Raw genomic sequence first — 7,069 nt, forward strand, 5'->3', positions numbered from 1 at the left:
ACAACGAAAACAAAGAAGTAATAAAAACTAGCATCGTAAATAGTGACAAAGAAGAATATGATGCTATCGATGAAGAAAAGGAGACCAAAGAAGATGACCAGTCAATAAAGAAACCTGACACCTAATTCGCATCAAAGTTCAATTTTACAACACCAAAGTTAATTTTTACAACGTCAAAGTTCATCTTGACAAAGTGAATATTTCCCTATATATACAGCAAGGATCACTGATGACGATTCATTCGGAATCGAAAAATGGCCTTATTTGCAGCATGAATTCGAAAAATAAGTTTATTTTGAATTTTAATAAACTAAACGTTCACCAAAAAACTTTAGTGAGAAAAATCGAAAATCGAACTACAAACATATTAACGCTAAACATTCGGTAGAATTTATAGAATATTGTAAAAATTATGGTCTATTACCAACATATATATATATACATACATTTATATTTATTTGTGGATTTTTTTATTCTTTAGATCAATCTATATCAAAAGCAAAGAAAGTAACAACATGCAAGGCAATGAAACTAAAATTATGAATGTGGAAAGTATTAGATGAATTTAGTAGAAGTAAAATAATATGAGCAAAAGTATTGGTGATAATATGGTGACAATATTTGTGACTATGGTAACAATATGTAATGATGATGAGAGAATGAAATATAAAATAAATATGAAAAGTAATAAAAAATGGAAAACAAATTGAAGTATATATACTTCACTCGAAGTATATAAGTAAAGTATATTCACTTTGTAATGTCGCTACACTGAAGGACAGTATAAGTTGAAAATCTAGCATTAGTCAGCAACGTTCCTAATGATTATCGATGGCTGGTCACAAGAGGTTTTTTAAAAAAAAATTAGAGAGGAAGTCTGGAATGCATTTCCGTATTGGCGTACCGTTGTAACTAATCAAGTAACTCACTGCAATAGTTAGTTTTTATAAATTTAGTTAAGTGGCAATGATCTAAATTTGTTTCAAATTTTAAATAATTGCACTTTTTTAATACTGCAATTCAACTGTAAATTATTTTTAAATTTAGTAATACCCTCAGAGGTTCTCCGAATTAAAAGCGCCTAGGTTCTTTTTAACAGCTTTTGTTGTCACCCAGTACTTTTTGTTTTTCGTAATTTAACGGATTTTTCATATGCATTTCTTGGATTTCAATGTTAGAGTTTGAAACCTTTGCTCCATATTTTATTGTTTTTCTTTACACATTCTAAAGAACAGTTTTAATCGATTCTAAATCAGTCAAGAAAACAATATAAACAAATAGCATTAGCCATTCTACTGTGTATATGAATAGCAAAATTAATAATTTTTTATAAATCTGAATAAATAAATTTAAAGAACAATTTTTAATGCGTAAATTTTTGCATTTAAATGATGAAAATGAACCATAAAAATGTCATCTAATTTGGATTTTAAAAAAATGACCGTTCCTATTATTTTGAGCCGCATTGTATATACATATATGTATGCAGGGAGACGCCAGTCAAGCACGACGATCTCAAATCAACTCGGCGTGTGTACACTAGAAAAAAGATACTAAATATGCATAAAGAGTATGTAAATGCATTAAATAAATTAATAAAAATAATTAAAATAAATTAAATCTAAAAAAATGAATGAATAGTTATTAATAAACTGTAAAAATGTGAAAATTGTAAAATTTGATGTATAGTTGTTCATGGAGACTAAAGAATGAGACCAGATTCGTTCGTTTGAGGGTCTGTATAGGTAGGTATTCTAAGTGGTATATGTGCATATAAAGAGGAAGCGGCGGAAACCGGTTGCCCATGAAGCGGCACGTGGGTGTGAGTCTGTGGAACCTGTGATCGTAGATTTTTAATTGGTTAACAGACGAAAATAAAAATTAGTTTTTTGATTGAATAGTGATATTTTGCTACAAAACGTGTCTGCTATTACCAAGCAACACCCCATTATGAGATATTCTAGCTCAGATGAAAACTGCCATAAGAAAATTTTTGACATATTTTTATGAGAAGAGTCATCCCTACTAATCAATAAGGGTAAATAACTTGTTTTTACTGTTTATTATGAATGCACTATAAATTTGGCTTAAATGTGTAATGGGCTTGAAAGCACTCGTAAATAATTGTTTACGTAAAACTTATATTAAGCTAAAAAATAATTTTAATAAACGACACTAGCCATGTTTGATATACACGAAAATATCTTAATGTTAAACGCTACATTTGACGAATTGAATTTTTTTATCATAACTTTCATGGTTAGATTGCAATTTCATCGGTATTAGTATTTTGGCTCTAAAAAATTGTGACCGGCTGCTCAAACTGATTTATTTAATGTTTGCTTTACAAGAATAACATTGGAGACCTTACCCGCCCCCAAAGTCCAGGTGACAACACAGCCATCCGTTGGTCTAGGCAAATATAAATATTTTAGAACTATTTATTTCACATCAAATTTTCAAGTGAATGGCTTTTAATTTTCTTTTCCTTTAATTGCTTTTTACTGTTCGTGATACAAAAGAAATAGGATTTTAACTTTATTATTTAAAAAAAATTAAGAAATAATTACAATTTTTAATGCTTTTATTAACATAAAAAATTTCACGTGAACGGTGAAGCGGATGTCACATGCTAAAAAATTTACAATAAAATGTGGAATGCACACACAGAGATACTATAAATATTGAAACAAGAAAAAAATTAACCCATAAATTAAGACATTTTAACATGGAAAAAGATTGCACCAGATTTGTGGATGTAAAACTTATTTAAACTTTCGTTATGATTTTACTCAGAAATTAAAAAAAAATTAAGAACGGACGCAAATTGAAACTATTATGAATTCTACTAAGACTCACAGGAACAAAAATCAAACGTTAAAAAATTTATAAAAAAAAGTAAAAAAGGAACATAAACATGTTACCAAACAACAAGCATCCAACCAACCAAACAAACGAACAAAGCAAATATATTTATCGAAGCAAGCTCAAAAGCACCCTATTTCAAGAGCAATCATTAGTGAACTCGTTCTAATGCACCATTTTCAATAAGATATCAACAATTTAAATAGAAAGTAATTATTAATATATATAAAACTAACAAAATTAGTCTTAATCTGAAGATATTCATACATTGCGATGAAGGCAATAAGCAAAAGCATTGTAATAACGTAGCTTTTGGGAAAAAACTTCGCAGTTTGGACTGAAAACTTAAACTGACAATATTTAATTCCCAAGCAAACAAAACAAAATAAAACAAAACTGAAAATTAAAAAAAGCTAAGTTTAATGCGAGCTTTTCTTAAAATAATTTAACGTCAATAGGATCAAGTGCATTTATGATTTTAAAATATTTTAATTTAATCGCGTCTAATCAGTCTTTATAGCTTGGTGCACACCATTCACTATTTTTGAAGTCAAGACCCCATTTTCTTCAATGGTAACAGTTTCTATGCCATTCTTCACGACTCTATCAAATAATATAACCATAATAATAGGTTATGTTGTTATTAACAAATCTGATGATATTTTTAGTTAATAATTAAACGTAAAACAGGTTCTGTAACTTAATTCGTGTTCAACATCCAATAAGTTGTACGAATGTGAATATTAATTTAAAAATTTAACATACAAACGTGACATAATTTTAATTTTTCAAACCAGTAAATACTTCCATACTTTTTCAAAAATTTTCACATTTTAGCAATTTTTTAAGTTATATATCTAAGTGAATGGCTTCTAATTTTTCAAATTGCTTTTTAGCCTAATGTTCGTGATGAAAACCAAACGGTTTCTAAATTTTAATAAATTTGTTACAACTCTGATAGTTTTCGCAATTTAACTGTACTTAGAAACCGTCGATCTCTACAAATTAAAAAAAAAGTAAAAGTGAAAGGTAGAATCCGGGATGTATTGAAAGATTACGGAAACGGTTGTAAGCGACATAAACGCTCGAATTTGGTGTTGTACACTCTGAATGTAAGCTACAAGTTGTGTAGAAGGGTTGGAAGACTCTTCAAACATTCTGCATGGCGTCCAAAAGCAAAACGTCAAACACAAGTAAAACGTCGAACCCTATAATACGGGCGTTCGCGGTGAAATAAAATTTTGTTTGAATGCCTCTTATTTCGATTTCGTAAATAAATTTTTTTAATAATTTGCAAATAACTATTAACAGTGGCGATCTAGGCAACGTTGACGAGGAAGCCAAAATGTGGACAAATGTTGACATTTTTAGAAATTTACTAGAGTGGTCAAAATTACTCTGGCGACCTTTTTTGGCTTTTTTGTGTGTATTTTGTACGTGTCTAAAAAACTGAGTTTTAATGACTTTCAATAGCAACACAGCTAACAACGGCCCTCTAGATCCGCCGCCACTAACTATTAATTAACTAATTAATTAATTAATTAATATAAACATCAATTTTGAATATTATAATATCAATGACACAAACGAAAATTATGTGTCAAGTCTTATTAAATAATTGAGTAATTGAGTTTGAAAAAATGTTAACAGACCCACAGATTATTTAACTTCAATAACTTATCTTGTTCTTACACTCGTAGATTTAATGATATTTTGTCTCTTTTTAACTTAACACAATATTGTTCTTTTCCTACTAAACTTCTGATAACACTATTGATTTTATTTTAGCTTCATCTTTTTCTAAGCCTATTAATATCTCTGCTAGCACTGTTCCTTATTCTGGTCATCTTCTTATTGAATCTGTATTTTCTTTAGATCTTCTTCTTTCTAACTCATCTATGTCTATTTCTATAAGATGCTAGTCTTCTCTTAATCAAGATATTTTTCTTCAATCTCTTACTGAAACTATTTTGATACTTCCTTATTTTCTGATGTTGATGATTTTTGTCTATGCTTTTAATATCTATATTACTTCTTTTCTAGATAAGCTTATTCCTCTTAAATCTTTTACTCTTCTCGTAAAGCTCCTTCGAAAAATGTTAGAAGACTGGAGAAAGCCTATAGGTTAAATCCATCTAACTCTCTTTCTTCTATCTAAGAATCTGAATTAATTAATTATAAAAATCTACTATTCTCTAAACACTCTACTTTTCTTAGAAATTCTATAATATCTGCTTCAACATCTAAAAATAGGTGGTCTGTTCTATCTAAACTTCTTCATAAGAAATCCTCTCACTTATCTTTTTCTGCTCAACAGTTTCATGACTTGTTTGTAAATAAAATCAATTCTTTAAGAACATCTAATTCTAATTTTTCTCCTTACAACTTTACTAACCTTTTTTCTGTATTTACTCATATAAATCTTCTGGAACTAACTAAAATTATTAATTCTATGTCATCTACAACTTGTTCTCTAGATCTACTTCCTTCTAATTTACTTAAAAATTTTATTCAATATTTAATCCAATCATTCCCAAATTAGTTAAATAATCTCTTTCCACCTCTAAATTTCCTACTTCTTATAAGAATTCAATTTTTATTCCTATTCTTAAAAACTCATCTTTAAATCCTTCCTCTCAATCTAATCCTAGACCTGTTACCAATATTACTTTCATTTCTAAAATAATAGAAAAAGTATTTTATAATCAATTATCATCTTATTTAAACTCTAACTCTTTGCTACCTGTATCTCAATCTGGTTTCAGACCTGCTCACAGCACTGAAACTTCTTTACTCAAAATACATAATGATAGCCTTTTCTCTAGTGACAATAGTAATCTTACACTTCTTCTTGCTCTTGACTTTTCCCCTGCTTTTGATACTGTTGATCATACCATTCTCTTGAGGCTGCTAGATCTTTCTTTTAATATTACTGATTCTTGTATATCTTGGTTTTCTTCTTATCTCTGTAATCGTTTTTCTTCTGTTGTTCTCAATAATTCTACTTATAACCCCTCTACTCTTACTTTCGGGGTACCTCAGGGTTCTATCCTTGACACTCTTCTGTTTATACTTCTGAACTACATCGCATTATTACTAATTTTTCTTTCACTGGTCTATATGCTATATTGGTCTATTAACTATATGCTGATGATTCTTATATTTATACTTCTTTTCCTCCAATTAATCTCAATGGCGTTCTTCATAATCTATCTCTATGTCTTTCTTTAATTATCGCTTGATCTGACTATGTGTCTTAAACTTAATCTTTCTAAATTTGAATTAATTTGTTTTAATAAATCTAAACACTCTATTACTATTCCTCCTATTATCCCACCTGACTCTAAAACTCTTGATGTTTCTCACAAGTTTCATAGTCTAGGCTTTATCTTTGATTCTAGTATGTCTCTTTCTACTCAGATTAATAGTGTTGCTAGAAGTTCTTACTTTCATCTACATAGAATAAAAAAACTTTAGTTTTTTCTTGACGATCTTACTCTTCTCTTCTTGTTACTTTAGTTTGATTTAGGATTGATTATTATAACTCGCTCTACAATGATCTTCCTGATTCTACATTCTATCCTTTAAGTAAAGCTTTTAACTCTGCTGCTCGTCTAGCTGCTCGTGCCCCTTTCTCTTTTCATATATCTCCATATCTGGTTCTCTTGCACTGGCTACTTATAAAATATAGAATAATTTTTAAAATTTGCACATTTATTTATAAGTCTCAATCCTAAGTACTTATCAGATGTATTAATTGAACCTAAACGCCCCGGTTTACGATCGTCTTCTTGTTCTCACTTCTTAACTCGTGTTAAACACGCTTTTGCTAAATTTGCATTTGCTCTTTTTGGCCCTTTTCTCAGGAACTCTCTACCTCCTTCTCTGACTACTTCTCCATCACTTACGAAGTTCAAAGCGGATCTCAAGACCCATCGGTTTGCAAAATTCATTGAGGAGCGCTGTTGAACATCGCGTAAATAGCGCTTTATAAACTAATTGATTGATTGTGAGATTGAATTTCAACCTAAAGAAAAGATATAGCTATAGTCTTTAAATTGTTTTTGATTTTCTCTGGTTAAAATAAGTTATCACAGAATGTCTGGGCTCTATGGACTGAATTGTAGAAACGGCAAAAATTTCTTCCGTTAACCATGGAGTGTATGTTAAGATTTTGAATTTTATGAAGTAACACTTTCGGTTT

The sequence above is a fragment of the Helobdella robusta genome, assembly GCF_000326865.2.
Source record: "Helobdella robusta unplaced genomic scaffold HELROscaffold_2, whole genome shotgun sequence".
NCBI lineage: Eukaryota > Metazoa > Annelida > Clitellata > Rhynchobdellida > Glossiphoniidae > Helobdella > Helobdella robusta.